Source organism: Haliotis cracherodii, unplaced genomic scaffold (genome assembly GCF_022045235.1).
Source record: "Haliotis cracherodii isolate W230 unplaced genomic scaffold, xgHalCrac1.p SCAF_3, whole genome shotgun sequence".
NCBI classification, from domain to species: Eukaryota; Metazoa; Mollusca; class Gastropoda; order Lepetellida; family Haliotidae; genus Haliotis; species Haliotis cracherodii.
Genome location: NW_027266286.1, coordinates 12,878,369 through 12,894,884, shown reverse-complemented (window position 1 = coordinate 12,894,884; position 16,516 = coordinate 12,878,369). Strand labels below are relative to the sequence as shown.

Here is a 16,516-nt window from a genome sequence, read left to right as displayed (position 1 = left end):
TACATGAAACAGATGCTAAATGAAGACCATCCCTTGTTCTGAGGTTCTTTCTAGATTTGCTTCTCGTCAATACACAGTCTCAAAGGGGATCACAACGACGTAATAAATTTCGGTGACTGAGAACGCACCGCCACATATATGTGTTCTTTGTACAGAACTAAAAGAAATGACATTTGTATTATAAAATAGAAAATGGTGGTCAGCAAATGATCGAATTATAGAAGACACTTCTGATGGAAAATCTTCAGTTGGGTAGAGTGTATTGTGATGTACATTGGTAAATGATATTAACAGTGAATGTCGGAAACTGAATGATGTATACAGTGAATGGCCCCCCGATACGTTGCATGTTACATACAGTGAATGGCTCCCCGTTACGTTGCATATTACATACAGTGAATGGTTCCCCGTAACCTTGCATCTTACATACAGTGAATGGCCCCCCGTTACGTTGCATTTTACATACAGTGAATGGCTCCCCGTAACATTGCATGTTACATACAGTGAATGGCTCCCCGTAACCTTGCATTTTACATACAGTGAATGGCTCCCTGTTACGTTACATTTTACATACAGTGAATGGCTCCCCATAACTTTGCATCTTACATACAGTGAATGGCTCCCCGTAACTTTGCATCTTACATCCAGTGAATGGCTCCCCTTTACGTTGCATGTTACATACAGTGAATGGTTCCCCGTAACCTTGCATCTTACACACAGTGAATGGCCCCCCGTTACGTTGCATTTTACATACAGTGAATGGCTCCCTGTAACATTGCATCTTACATACAGTGAATGGCTCCCCGTAACCTTGCATCTTACATACAGTGAATGGCTCCCTGTAACTTTGCATCTTACATCCAGTGAATGGCTCCCCGTTACGTTGCATGTTACATACAGTGAATGGCTCCCCGTAACCTTGCATCTTACATGCAGTGAATGGCTCCCCATAACTTTGCATGTTACATGCAGTGAATGGCTCCCCATAACTTTGCATGTTACATGCAGTGAATGGCTCCCCGTAACCTTGCATCTTACATGCAGTGAATGGCTCCCCATAACTTTGCATCTTACATGCAGTGAATGGCACTGCGTTACGTTGCATGTTACATACAGTGAATGGCTCCCCATAACCTTGCATCTTACATACAGTGAATGGCACTCTGTTACTTTGCATGTTACATACAGTGAATGGCTCCCCGTAGCCTTGCATCTTACATACAGTGAATGGCACTCCGTTACGTTGCATGTTACATACAGTGAATGGCTCCCAATAACTTTGCATGTTACATACAGTGAATGGCTCCCCGTTACGTTGCATGTTACATACAGTGAATGCATCCCCATAACTTTGCATCTTACATACAGTGAATGGCTCCCCATAACTTTGCATGTTACATACAGTGAATGGCTGCCCGTTACGTTGCATGTTACATACAGTGAATGACCCCCCATAACTTTGCATCTTACATACAGTGAATGGCTCCCCATAACTTTGCATGTTACATACAGTGAATGGCTGCCCGTTACGTTGCATGTTACATGCAGTGAATGGCTCCCCTTACGTTGCATGTTACATGCAGTGAATGGCACTCCGTTACGTTGCATGTTACATACAGTGAATGGCACTGCGTTACGTTGCATGTTACATACAGTGAATGGCTCCCCATAACCTTGCATCTTACATACAGTGAATGGCACTCCGTTACTTTGCATGTTACATACAGTGAATGGCTCCCCGTAACCTTGCATCTTACATACAGTGAATGGCACTCCGTTACGTTGCATGTTACATACAGTGAATGGCTCCCCGTTACGGTGCATGTTACATACAGTGAATGGCTGCCCGTTACGTTGCATGTTACATACAGTGAATGGCTCCCCGTTACGTTGCATGTTACATACAGTGAATGACCCCCCATAACTTTGCATCTTACATGCAGTGAATGGCTCCCCATAAGTTTGCATGTTACATACAGTGAATGGCTCCCCTTTACGTTGCATGTTACATACAGTGAATAGCTCCCCGTTATGTTGTGTTACATGCAGTGAATGGCACTCCGTTACGTTGCATGTTACATACAGTGAATGGCACTCCGTTACGTTGCATCTTACATGCAGTGAATAGCTCCCCGTTATGTTGTATGTTACATGCAGTGAATGGCACTCCGTTACGTTGCATGTTACATACAGTGAATGGCACTCCGTTACGTTGCATGTTACATACAGTGAATAGCACTGCGTTACGTTGCATGTTACATACAGTGAATGGCACTGCGTTACGTTACATGTTACATACAGTGAATGGCTCCCCGTTACGTTGCATGTTACATACAGTGAATGGCACTCCGTTACGTTGCATGTTACATACAGTGAATGGCTCCCCATAACTTTGCATGTTACATACAGTGAATGGCTCCCCATAACTTTGCATCTTACATGCAGTGAATGGCTCCCCGTTACGTTGCTTGTTACATACAGTGAATGGCACTCCGTTACGTTGCATGTTACATACAGTGAATGGCTGCCCGTTACGTTGCATGTTACATACAGTGAATGGCTGCCCGTTACGTTGCATGTTACATACAGTGAATGGCATTCCGTTACGTTGCTTGTTACATACAGTGAATGGCACTCCGTTACGTTGCATGTTACATACAGTGAATGGCTGCCCGTTACGTTGCATGTTACATACAGTGAATGGCTCCCCGTTACGTTGCATGTTACATACAGTGAATGGCTCCCCGTAACCTTGCATGTTACATACAGTGAATGGCTCCCCTTTATGTTGCATGTTACAAACAGTGAATGGCACTCCGTTACGTTGCATGTTACATACAGTGAATGACCCCCCCATAACTTTGCATCTTACATACAGTGAATGGCTCCCCATAACTTTGCATGTTACATACAGTGAATGGCTGCCCGTTACGTTGCATGTTACATACAGTGAATGGCTCCCCTTACGTTGCATGTTACATGCAGTGAATGGCACTCCGTTACGTTGCATGTTACATACAGTGAATGGCACTGCGTTACGTTGCATGTTACATACAGTGAATGGCTCCCCATAACCTTGCATCTTACATACAGTGAATGGCACTCCGTTACTTTGCATGTTACATACAGTGAATGGCTCCCCGTAACCTTGCATCTTACATACAGTGAATGGCACTCCGTTACGTTGCATGTTACATACAGTGAATGGCTCCCCGTTACGGTGCATGTTACATACAGTGAATGGCTGCCCGTTACGTTGCATGTTACATACAGTGAATGGCTCCCCGTTACGTTGCATGTTACATACAGTGAATGACCCCCCATAACTTTGCATCTTACATGCAGTGAATGGCTCCCCATAAGTTTGCATGTTACATACAGTGAATGGCTCCCCTTTACGTTGCATGTTACATACAGTGAATAGCTCCCCGTTATGTTGTGTTACATGCAGTGAATGGCACTCCGTTACGTTGCATGTTACATACAGTGAATGGCACTCCGTTACGTTGCATCTTACATGCAGTGAATAGCTCCCCGTTATGTTGTATGTTACATGCAGTGAATGGCACTCCGTTACGTTGCATGTTACATACAGTGAATGGCACTCCGTTACGTTGCATGTTACATACAGTGAATAGCACTGCGTTACGTTGCATGTTACATACAGTGAATGGCACTGCGTTACGTTGCATGTTACATACAGTGAATGGCTCCCCGTTACGTTGCATGTTACATACAGTGAATGGCACTCCGTTACGTTGCATCTTACATACAGTGAATGGCTCCCCATAACTTTGCATGTTACATACAGTGAATGGCTCCCCATAACTTTGCATCTTACATGCAGTGAATGGCTCCCCGTTACGTTGCTTGTTACATACAGTGAATGGCACTCCGTTACGTTGCATGTTACATACAGTGAATGGCTGCCCGTTACGTTGCATGTTACATACAGTGAATGGCTGCCCGTTACGTTGCATGTTACATACAGTGAATGGCATTCCGTTACGTTGCTTGTTACATACAGTGAATGGCACTCCGTTACGTTGCATGTTACATACAGTGAATGGCTGCCCGTTACGTTGCATGTTACATACAGTGAATGGCTCCCCGTTACGTTGCATGTTACATACAGTGAATGGCTCCCCGTAACCTTGCATGTTACATACAGTGAATGGCTCCCCTTTATGTTGCATGTTACAAACAGTGAATGGCACTCCGTTACGTTGCATGTTACATACAGTGAATGGCACTGCGTTACGTTGCATGTTACATACAGTGAATGGCACTCCGTTACGTTGCATGTTACATACAGTGAATGGCACTGCGTTACGTTGCATGTTACATACAGTGAATGGCTCCCCGTTACGGTGCATGTTACATACAGTGAATGGCTCCCCGTTACGTTGCATGTTACATACAGTGAATGGCACTCCGTTACGTTGCATGTTACATACAGTGAATGGCTCCCCGTTACGGTGCATGTTACATACAGTGAATGGCTCCCCATAACTTTGCATCTTACATGCAGTGAATGGCTCCCCGTTACGTTGCTTGTTACATACAGTGAATGGCACTCCGTTACGTTGCATGTTACATGCAGTGAATGGCTGCCCGTTACGTTGCATGTTACATACAGTGAATGGCTGCCCGTTACGTTGCATGTTACATACAGTGAATGGCTCCCCGTTACGTTGCATGTTACATACAGTGAATGGCTCCCCGTTACGTTGCATGAAACACAGAGTACAAGTAAGCCAGTTAGTAGAAATAAAGCAGTACGAATGAATCAGTGAGACAGAGTAATTGAGCCAGTTAGTCAGTACAGGTGAGCCAGTTAGTCAGTACAGGTGAGCCAGGTAGTCAGTACAGGTGAGCCAGTTAGTCAATACAAGTGAGCCAGGTAGTCAGTACAAGTGAGCCAGTTAGTCAGTACAAGTGAGCCAGGTAGTCAGTACAAGTGAGCCAGTTAGTCAGTACAGGTGAGCCAGTTAGTCAGTACAGGTGAGCCAGTTAGTCAGTACAAGTGAGCCAGTTAGTCAGTACAAGTGAGCCAGGTAGTCAGTACAAGTGAGCCAGTTAGTCAGTACAGGTGAGCCAGTTAGTCAGTACAGGTGAGCCAGGTAGTCAGTACAAGTGAGCCAGTTAGTCAGTACAAGTGAGCCAGGTAGTCAGTACAAGTGAGCCATTGAGTCAGTACAAGTGAGCCAGTTAGTCGGTACAAATGAGCCAGTTACTCATTACAAGTGAGCCAGGTAGTCAGTACAGGTGAGCCAGTAAGTCAATACAAGTGAGCCAGGTAGTCAGTACAGGTGAGCCAGTTAGTCAATACAAGTGAGCCAGTTAGTCAGTACAAGTGAGCCAGGTAGTCAGTACAAGTGAGCCATTGAGTCAGTACAAGTGAGCCAGTTAGTCGGTACAAATGAGCCAGTTACTCATTACAAGTGAGCCAGGTAGTCAGTACAGGTGAGCCAGTAAGTCAATACAAGTGAGCCAGTTTGTCAGTACAAGTGAGCCAGGTAGTCAGTACAGGTGAGCCAGTTAGTCAGTACATGTGAGCCAGTTAGTCAGTACAGGTGAGCCAGGTAGTCAGTACAGGTGAGCCAGGTAGTCAGTACAAGTGAGCCATTGAGTCAGTACAGGTGAGCCAGGTAGTCAGTACAGGTGAGCTAGGTAGTCAGTACAAGTAAGCCATTGAGTCAGTACAGGTGAGCCAGGTAGTCAGTACAGGTGACCCATTGAGTCAGTACAGGTAAACCAGTTAGTCAGTACAAGTGAGCCAGTTAGTCGGTACAAGTGAGCCAGTTAGTCAGTACAGGTGAGCCAGTTAGTCAGTACAAGTGAGCCAGTTATTCGGTACAAGTGAGCCAGTTAGTCAGTACAAGTGAGCCAGGTAGTCAGTACAAGTGAGCCAGGTAGTCAGTACAGGTGAGCCATTGAGTCAGTACAGGTAAACCAGTTACTCAGTACAAGTAAGCCATTGAGTCAGTACAGGTGAGCCAGGTAGTCAGTACAGGTGACCCATTGAGTCAGTACAGGTAAACCAGTTAGTCAGTACAAGTGAGCCAGTTAGTCGGTACAAGTGAGCCAGTTAGTCAGTACAGGTGAGCCAGTTAGTCAGTACAAGTGAGCCAGTTATTCGGTACAAGTGAGCCAGTTAGTCAGTACAAGTGAGCCAGGTAGTCAGTACAAGTGAGCCAGGTAGTCAGTACAGGTGAGCCAGTTAGTCAGTACAAGTGAGCCAGTTAGTCAGTACAAGTGAGCCAGTTAGTCAGTACAAGTAAGCCAATACGAGCGAGTCAGTACAAGTGAGCCAGTACGTGTACACGGAACACTAGCAATGAGATTCACAGACAGGAATGTGAGTGAGTTAAAGTTAACTATGATATGCACCTTAGTCAGCAAGTTTCAGCTACAACACAGCCATCTGATGGAATACGTGTCAGAGCTGACATATAGTGTCTGATAGTATCGATCCAGAGGTACGAAGTCAAACTAAAACACGGACGGGCTGTCAGTTTCTGGCTGCATAAAATCGTTATCTACAATTTGGATTGGCTGACTTTCACCGTTGGATTCCCACAAGGAGAAACCTACATTACAAGAAAACAGTATGCTTAATGTGAATTGGAATCTACAAAGACAAGACAAATGATTTGAAGTCGTAGATGGCATGTCCTATTAGAAAATACCGTAGGGACTCGGTTGAGGATATCACCTTTGTGGCGATTGGGTTTTCAGGATATGGCCAAGGTTGTGGTTCGGTTTTAGTGTGGTCACATTGTCTACTTGATATGAATAGTATTTGGTTGGGTGACGACCCAACATTTGACATAGATGTTAAGGGATCACCTTACCAACAATGTTTGTATCGTTGCTGACACTAAATTAGTTCAGCCTTGAAAAATAACGATTAAATTAAAAACATAATTACCAATTTTTTAGTCTATGTGACACAAGATTAGAATTTTTTTCGGTCGGGTGAAATTAAATGCATAAAAATCTCGATCTGACACGAAAAATAACCCACACCCCCTTCTTCCTCTCCTGTCTCGAATATACGACACAACCTAAACGATATTTTTGAGTTTTCGTTATACGTCCTGATAGCCCGTGAAGATCTAGGTAAGAATTGGTCTTCAGGAACCCATGCTTGTTGAAACAGGCAACAGGATCGAGTGGTCAGGTTCTCTGACTTGGTTGGCACATGTCATCAATGCTCATGATGTCAATCACTGGGTTGTCTGGTCCACCCGCGATTATTAATAGACCGCTGTAATATAGCTGGAATATTGCCGAGTGTGGCGTTAAAAACAAACAAACACACAAACAATCTGCTGATGAACATTGAACAAATAACGGAATAACACCGCATCCTAGCCAGTCAATATGCATAGCGGATATTATATATTTCTTAAAAAAAAGAATTACCGGATCCAATTTCCCCGATATCCGCTTCTTCATGGGTGATAAATTGCGTGTACGTGCCTGGTATATAAGCATTAATATGACCACCAGCAATATACCATCGCCCACGCAATGTTGTTGAACCAAAGTCTGCAAAAACTGTTTTCATCATCAATAAGGAGGCTAAGTGGCCCCTTAAAAGACATAGTAGCAGCTGTGACGTTAGGATCCATATAACAATCCATTATGTAATCGGTTACTTGATTCCGGTATTAAGATAAGGACTTCGAGTGATGAAAAGGCCCTCCCCTAGAGACAGTGGTAGATGAAAAAGCTGTCGGAATCGTTCACATGAGAAGGAGCGCCTGTTGCAGAAGCTGACATTGTGTGATGCTCCGCTGTCTCTTATGGCTTCCCTGGTTGGGTTCTTCTGGTATTAAAGGTCAGATCACAGAGGCCGGTGAATTTCAATTACAATTTAATTATGAAACTGATCATAGGAATGGGATTGTGTGCTAAGCTTAATCGTCGAGGAGAGCCATGATTTAGATGACTCTTTTCCATTACAGAAGCAATATTCTTTGGTCCCTGAGGATCATTTCACAGTGGAGATGTACATTTGTGCCTTTGGTTAGCGTGCGTGGTCTATGTTTCTGATGTTTAATGTTTATTGCTAAGATATATATGCTCTCCTACTGCTTCAACCTTAAAGTTGTCTTGAACATTTTAAAACATGTCATATGAAAAGGGGGCGGTCGGATAGCCTAGTGGTTAAAACGTTCACTCGTCACGCCGGCCGAAAACCCGGGTTCGATTCCCGATATGGGTACAATGGGTGAAGCCCATGTCTGGTGCTGGAATATTGCTAAAAGCGGCGTAAAACCATACTCGGTCATGTTAAAAGGCACAACGAACATTTATATCTGCGATATGGCATTGGTCAATTAACACCAAACATAGAAATAGTCAAACTTGTATTTTATCAATTTCACAAAAATATACAATTGGTCCAAAAATACGTACGCTACATTCTGTGATTGATACACAACTTCACGAACTATCCAGAAGCGATAACAATGATTTCAAAGCACGTAATAACACGGCGATGTGTCGCTGAGGTATTGCTTTGTCATGTTCATTGTGACTGAGAAACCCGTGAAGATCCGGGGTAGAATAGGTCTTCAGCAACCCATGCTTGTCGTAAAAAAGCGACTATGCTTGTCGTCAGAGACGAGTAACGCAATTGGGTGTTCAGGCTCGTTGGCTTGGTTGATGCATGTCACCGTATCCCAATTGCGTGAATCGATTCTTGTGATATCAATGACTGGATTATCTGGTCCAGGCTCGATTATTAACAGACCGCCGCCATATAGATGAAATATTGCTGAGTGCGACGTTAAACAAGCAAACAAACAAAAAGAGACAGAGATGTAGCCAATAAACTTTACTCCAACTTTAGGACAGATATAAAACTTCAAGAAGACAGAAGGCTTACATCAGAATTTTGCTGTTAAAAATGATGACTTGGTGCATTCCAGCAGCGGTGTTCACCCAGAATATACTGAGTGCACGGGCGTCCCCTAGAATTCATCTCCGTGTCCACGTTGGAAATGTTTATGAGCGCTTCGAGTTGAACCGATTTCGCACTGGGTTAAAAGAAAGCCCTGTGAGCCGCTAGAAGGTTGATAGTCTGTCTTACAGACCCTGATACAAATATATATCAAATACAGCCCATGCAAGTCTATAATGTTTGGCAAGTCTAGACTACTGCAGTATCTGAAAATGAAGAGAATCACTGGGCTCCCTTTTTATTATATTTTATTAAAATAACTGAACAACTGTTTTTTTTATGTACGGTATGTTCATTTCAGAGACTAGATGTTAGTCTAGAAGGTTGACAGTCACATAACGCCCATTCGCTGCTGAGTGAACATAGGCATACTTCGAAAAAAAAGACATTTACCTAAGGAGACACCACATATAACTATGAATTGTCAATGCAAGAGAATAACCATCATAGATTTTCTGCCGAAACAGATTCCACTTGTTTTATATGGCAGTGTATTTTTGTTGTTAAACGGTGATTAATTTGTAGCTGTGTTGGATTGTTTCTGTTTGGTTTGGTAGACGTCCAGAACACCGCGGACGGTGATAGTATGTTATGAAAACTTCTTTAATGTTTTAGTGCCAATGGACTTGTGAGGGCACTGTGTGGAACTTTCCAGGGGCTAGGTAGGTTGTATATAAGGGGTCAATAGCGTGTTTACGTATCTCTCATCACATCGGACACGCCGTGATGTAACTGGAATAATGTTAAAAGCGGCGTTAAACCCAACTCACTCACTCACTCACTCACTCATCACATCGGAACCAGGTTTGGGGGTAGCAATAAGTACCACCTTTTAACGTCTTTTGTCGGACGCGGTCGGGGATCACGCTCTCCGTGTAGATGCTCTATCCAATTACACCACGGAGGCAGTTTCAGATATAGGTGTGAGTGAATGAGTACTCCAGTTATATCACAGCGTGTCAGCTTGACGTGTGGAAAGCCCGAAGTGATGCAGGTCTAAGATGTTTGCCACTTCGGTGAAACCCACGAGCACGGGTATGGTGCTGACAGATCTAGAAACATAATCGGGGCGAAACAGGATTCGAACCCACAATCATAGGTTCCTGGCGTGCCAAGGGACGCAACTCTGCACAGCGATTGCGGCGCCTTTGACGACTGAACACCCGTGCCCTGTTTTGGGGATGAACACGCGTAAATGTTTTTACGCAGGAAGAACTGGGAATATTCTATTTCCCACATGTACGCTCTAATGTGCCAGTTCTACCAGGGAATCAATGCAGAACTTATACAGACTCCCTGGTTCTACATTCAGTTCTCGTTAACACTCACTGCTGAGAATTATGTTACATGGCACCAGTGGTTAGGTTGTCTGGACACTGTTTAGGCCGCCTGATGACCATTACCCAACCAGGATTACATTCCTCATACAGAGGCTACCAACTACCATAGTGGATACAGATCATTGTAACTGTTCCTGGCAACATACAGCACACCCCTTATTACCCTATGATTGTACTTCGGCGTGCTGTGATGCGTTTTCCGACTCTAATGCAGCGTTTGTCCGAAGAGTAATAGCGTTCACTCGACGTTTTAATAGTGTTCCCTAACTGAAAAACAGAGATTGCTTGCGGCACTATCGCGTTCTCTTGCTGAACAAGAGTTTTCATTCTCCTGATATTATCGGTTGTGGAAGCTCCAAGATAAAATCTTTTATCATGGCAAAAACGAGCGAGTGAATGATACTTGACGCCGCAGTCAGCAATATTCCATTACTTTTCACAGCGGGTAGCGTCTTGATTAAGGAAACCATTTGGTTAAGCAGTCGAATTAACGTTAAAATCATAGCAAAGAACGCAGGGAAATCGGAACTTGGACTTCCGGCAAATAAAGTATGTGTCCATGTATATATTTCTCGTGTACAAGCACTTTTTGTAAACGAAAATGTACAAAAAATTAACAGTACACCAAAAATATATATATGGACTCTTATTTTTGGTCCGGAATAATATGAATATCAGTAGTTGGTGTAGAAAGATGACTTTGTGTTAATGATGATAACCCAGAGAGGTTGCAGGTCATACCCGGACCTAGATTCAACTCTGGCAGTTTGAGAGGATGTTGTAAAGGCTTTATTTGGAACGTCTTCGGAACAGATGTTCTTCCAAACTTATGTTTTGTCTCTTGACCATGATGTCTGAATGTTTTATAAAATTGATTCTTTAGATGGAGAATATTATCAGTGCCAAATCAGTGTTCGTGGATTTCACCATGGTGATAAACGTCTGAGGATTCATCACTTCGGGATTTCCTCCCACATGAAACAGACTCGCCGTTTGATAACAGAACTACTTTCAAAGTGGCGTTAAACCAAACTCACTTACTCACTGTATACAGTGGTTAGGTGGAGACTTTAAGTAGTAAAGAGTTGGACATATGTTTGTTAAGATGATAAGCTGCGGTCTTTCATATCTCGCTGATGCTGTTCGCCGATAATAACATTACAGGGGTGAGTACATGAGAATATCACGGCGGGGGACACCAGAAATGGACTTCACACATTGTTCCAATGTGGAAATCGAACCCGGGCATTCGGTGTTAAGAGCGAAAGCTTTAACCACTGGGCTACCCCACTACCCACATTACAAGGACAGATGTGTCATAGCTGCACACAACTTCAAACAACACGCACAGCTAATTCCAAGTTTATCAATATGGCTAACAGTGTAGTTCGTATGTTAACAATGTCAATTCCGCGCGTAAATCCTGTCAATAGGAATCTAACCGAAACACATCAAAGTGAGTTAACGGTGTTGCCATGACATTGCTCATGCATAAACAACCCAATATGAATGTATTTGCATATTAATAATATGGTTTGCAACCCGTCTGTGTCGAATTACCATAATCTCTGATTTATATAACCAAATCACATGTTACCATATGTTCAATAATAGTATAAGGCTAGTATTTAGATAAATTCAGTAGATGCTGGAATAATTATAGTCTGAATGTCACGTTTTGGTAAAGGTGAGCTGCAGAACAATTGGGTCAGAAAAGAACTGCGTTTATTTGGAGATGTGACTCTAACATACTCAACGACATATCAACGTGTTCATATTTGGGCACATATCTTAATACTCTCGTCTTTTTCTTAAATATAGTCCGCAGTGATATTGCTGGAATATTGTTAAAAGTGGCGTAAAACCAATCTCATTCACTCACATAAATTTAGGGTACTTTTGTTTATTGGCCCACATACGATTTCTATTTAAAATGATAAGAATATTTTTTATTATTGAAATTGATAAAATGTGTACATTCTTCACAAACGTTATAGTGAAATGTTTATATGCATTATCCATAAGGGGGCACGGGTGGCCCAGTCGTCTAAGGCGCCGCGATGCGCTGTGCAGAGTTGCGTCCCTTGGGCACGCCAGAAACCTATGATTGTGGGTTCGAATCCCAGTTCGCCCCGATTATGTTTCTATGTTTGTCAGCACCATTCTCGTGCTCGTGGATTTCACCGAAGTGGTAAACGTCTGAGACCTGCATCACTTGGGGCTTTCCTCCCACATTAAGCTGGCACGTGATATAACTGGAATATTGTTAAAAGCGGCGTTAAACCCAACTCACTCACTCATTATCCATAAGTTGTGAAGTGCTGTTCTGAAGGGAGAGAAGATTTGATCTTATACACGGCTACATGTCGAGGACTCAATGTCAGTTTACTGTTCCAGGTTCCGACAGTCAGCGGTCAGAAATGAAGCGTCATGTCCAGATAGAAGATATCAGCTATGAAGTATCTACAAAACGGATCCTTGGGTCCACCATACAGGGAAATGAGACTATATCATATAGCGTATGTGGATCCGAACCGGTCCAAGTTCTATTTGAAGACATACGACTCTTAACTCTAAACACCATTTAAAAGTAATATCACGGCGGGAGACACCAAAACTGGGCTCCACAAATTGTAACCGAAATGGGAATCGAACCAAGTTCTATTTGTAGACATACGTCTCGTTGCTTAACACCATATAAAGAATTGAGTGAGTATGGTTTTGGGCACTATGCCAGCACGATCATGGTGCGAGACACGATGGGCTACACATTTAATCTTTTGGGATTCGAACCAGAGTCATTGGCGTGAGGGACCACCTCCGTGGTCTACTGGTAGAGCGTCCGCCCGGAAGGTGCGGGGTTCGATCCCCCTCCGCGTCAGACCAAAAGACGTTAAAAGATGGTACTTGTTACCCTGTCTGGCGCTCGGCATTAATGGGCTAAAACAAGGACTGGTCGGCTCGGAGTCAGTATACTGTGTCTGAGTGAGGCATTCATGTTAAACTGCGGTATGGTATCTCAGTGTGCTAGCACTATAAATCGGCATCAGTCCGGACTAGTACAAGCAGCCACACACATATGCACACACATGCACGTCGCTATTTAAGTGCAATAATCTTGGACGCGACGTAAAAAACCCATTTCACCTCACCTTGGCGTGAGGAACGAACGTGTTAACCACTAGGATACCTCACCTATCAAAAGATACGTGGCACGATGTATAACTCACTTTCCGAAAGAAAATGTATAACTCACTTTCTGATGTCTTCATACACACCAACTCGTAACCCAACACCGATTCGTTAATACTGAAATGTATTATTACGGCTGACATCACCACAGTTTAAATTAACAAGATCTACAGTACAAGAATGAATGTCATAACTTTTATAAGTTTTACGGTATGAATTATACCGCAAATACATCATGTAATTAACACATGCAGTAATGAGGGGGCATGCAAGGTCCAATCGTCTAAGTCAACGCAATTAGCTGTGCAGAGCTGCGTCCTTTGGACACGCCTGAAACCTTTGCGCGTGGGTTCAAATACCTGTTATACTCGATAATGTTCCCAGGTTTGTAACCAAAGTGGTAAACGTCAAAGTTCTGCATCATCTCGGGTCTCCCCCCCCCCCGGTTGGAATAAGTCTTTGAAAAGCATTTAGAAAGGATACACATAAGGAAGAGAATTGATTGATGTCAGCATTTATATTATTAGGAACACAACGTTTCGGAGTATATGCTTACCCCTTCATCAGGTGAATAAAGGTTATGAGGCATTCATTAACCCGATGAAGGAGTACGTATATACACAGTAGTTGACATCCATAAATTCTCTTCCTCGTGTACACATGCATGTTTGGGTCTGTTATTGGAGTAGGATATGATTTATGGATGTCAACACCTATTCGGAATATATACTTACTCCTTCATCCGGTGAATGAATGCTTCATGGGATTTATTCAACTAATGAAGGAGTAAGCATATACTCCGAAACGTTGTGTTCCTCATAATAACGAAGTTGACATTCATACATTCTCTTCCTTATAACTAGAATAGTGTTCAAAGAGGCGTTAAACCTCACTCGCTCCAATAATCATCATAAAACTGAAGCAGAGATAATTATTCCCATGACTAATGATACATTGTTGATCCCTGACATCTATATCCTGCCCCCAGATAGCCGGCAGATTGTATAGCTCCCAGATGTGACCGGCATGTTTAACGTCAGAGACCCCCGGTCAGGCACGGACACGTATCAGACTCAAAGGGGTCTTAGTTGATGGAGTAAACATTTCGTAATTGTTAAGGCAACGAGCTAATTGCAGTCGAGAGATTGAGTTATTGGTCTGAGAAGACATTCCGCCTCAGAAGCAGGTCACGTGGGTGTGTTTGTCCGCGTGAATCGGGTCCAATGATTTCGACATGATGCGCTCACTTTACGACATAAAAGTTTGTTCGCGTGAATCGGGTCCAAAGATTTCGACTTGATGCGCTAACTATACGACATTGAGGCTTTTCCGGTTCAATTGAGAATTACAAGAGGTCGCAAGCCCGATTGTAAACAGCATATCTCTTAATTGAAATAACATTGATCAGCATTCATCTACGTGTACTATTTCTCGTGTTGCTTGAGCTGTTCTTATCTTTAAGTTGTCTTTTTGTAAAATCATTCTTCCAACATTAATGACACATTATACATATGTTATAATAATGCTATTTGTTACTGTCTGAATCCTTACCCCATCCATCCCAAATAACAGCTCCAAAAATGCATGTATACATAAGGAGGAAAATTTATGGACGTCAACTCCATTGTATGTACTTACTCCTTCATCAGGTCAATAAATGCTTCATAGAACTTATTTAGCTGATGAAGGAGTAACTATATATTCCGAAACGTTGTGTTCCTCATAATAAAGAAGTTGATCTGCTTCATAGAATTTATTCACCTGATGAAGGAGTAACTATATATTCCGAAACGTTGTGTTCCTCATAATAAAGAAGTTGATCTCTGCTTCATAGCATGTATTCATCTGATGAAGGAGTAAGTATATATTCCGAAACGTTGTGTTCCTCATAATAAAGAAGTTGATTTCTGCTTCATAGCATGTATTCACCTGATGAAGGAGTAACTATATATTCCGAAACGTTGTGTTCCTCATAATAAAGAAGTTGATCTCTGCTTCAAAGCATGTATTCACCTGATGAAGGAGTAACTATATACCCCGAAACGTTGTGTTCCTCATAATAAAGAAGTTGATCTCTGCTTCAAAGCATGTATTCACCTGATGAAGGAGTAACTATATATTCCGAAACGTTGTGTTCCTCATAATAAAGAAGTTGATTTCTGCTTCATAGCATGTATTCATCTGATGAAGGAGTAAGTATATACCCCGAAACGTTGTGTTCCTCATAATAAAGAAGTTGATTTCTGCTTCATAGCATGTATTCATCTGATGAAGGAGTAACTTTATACCCCGAAACGTTGTGTTCCTCATAATAAAGAAGTTGATCTCTGCTTCAAAGCATGTATTCACCTGATGAAGGAGTAAGTATATATTCCGAAACGTTGCGTTCCTCATAATAAAGAAGTTGATTTCTGCTTCATAGCATGTATTCATCTGATGAAGGAGTAAGTATATACCCCGAAACGTTGTGTTCCTCATAATAAAGAAGTTGATTTCTGCTTCATAGCATGTATTCATCTGATGAAGGAGTAAGTATATATTCCGAAACGTTGCGTTACTCATAATAAAGAAGTTGATTTCTGCTTCAAAGCATGTATTCATCTGATGAAGGAGTAAGTATATATTCCGAAACGTTGCGTTACTCATAATAAAGAAGTTGATTTCTGCTTCAAAGCATGTATTCATCTGATGAAGGAGTAAGTATATACCCCGAAACGTTGTGTTCCTCATAATAAAGAAGATGATGTCCACAGATTCTCTTCCTTGTGTGTATCACTTCTGAATGTCATTCAAAAACTTGATGCAACCACAGGTATCTCGAGCTTCATCATCTCAATCTGTCGTGGAAGACGATGCTACCTCTTGTCCCTAAAATGATTGCTATTGTTAACATGGTTTAATATCAACTCTACGTTTGTTCGAACTACGAATAATTCGAAAGACCCCTACGGTCGAGATTCAATGTATCGAGTTTTATTTGCACATAAATGCAAACAAGTAATTATGT

The 16,516-nt window shown here is 42.4% G+C and overlaps 1 long non-coding RNA gene across 1 annotated transcript in view; it reads right to left on the bottom strand.

Annotated features, from left to right (window-relative positions):
- The window catches only part of LOC139476052 (uncharacterized), a 203,111-nt gene that overhangs the window by 140,975 nt on the left and 45,620 nt on the right, over positions 1–16,516 (bottom strand). The gene's annotated exons all lie outside the window — the stretch shown is intronic.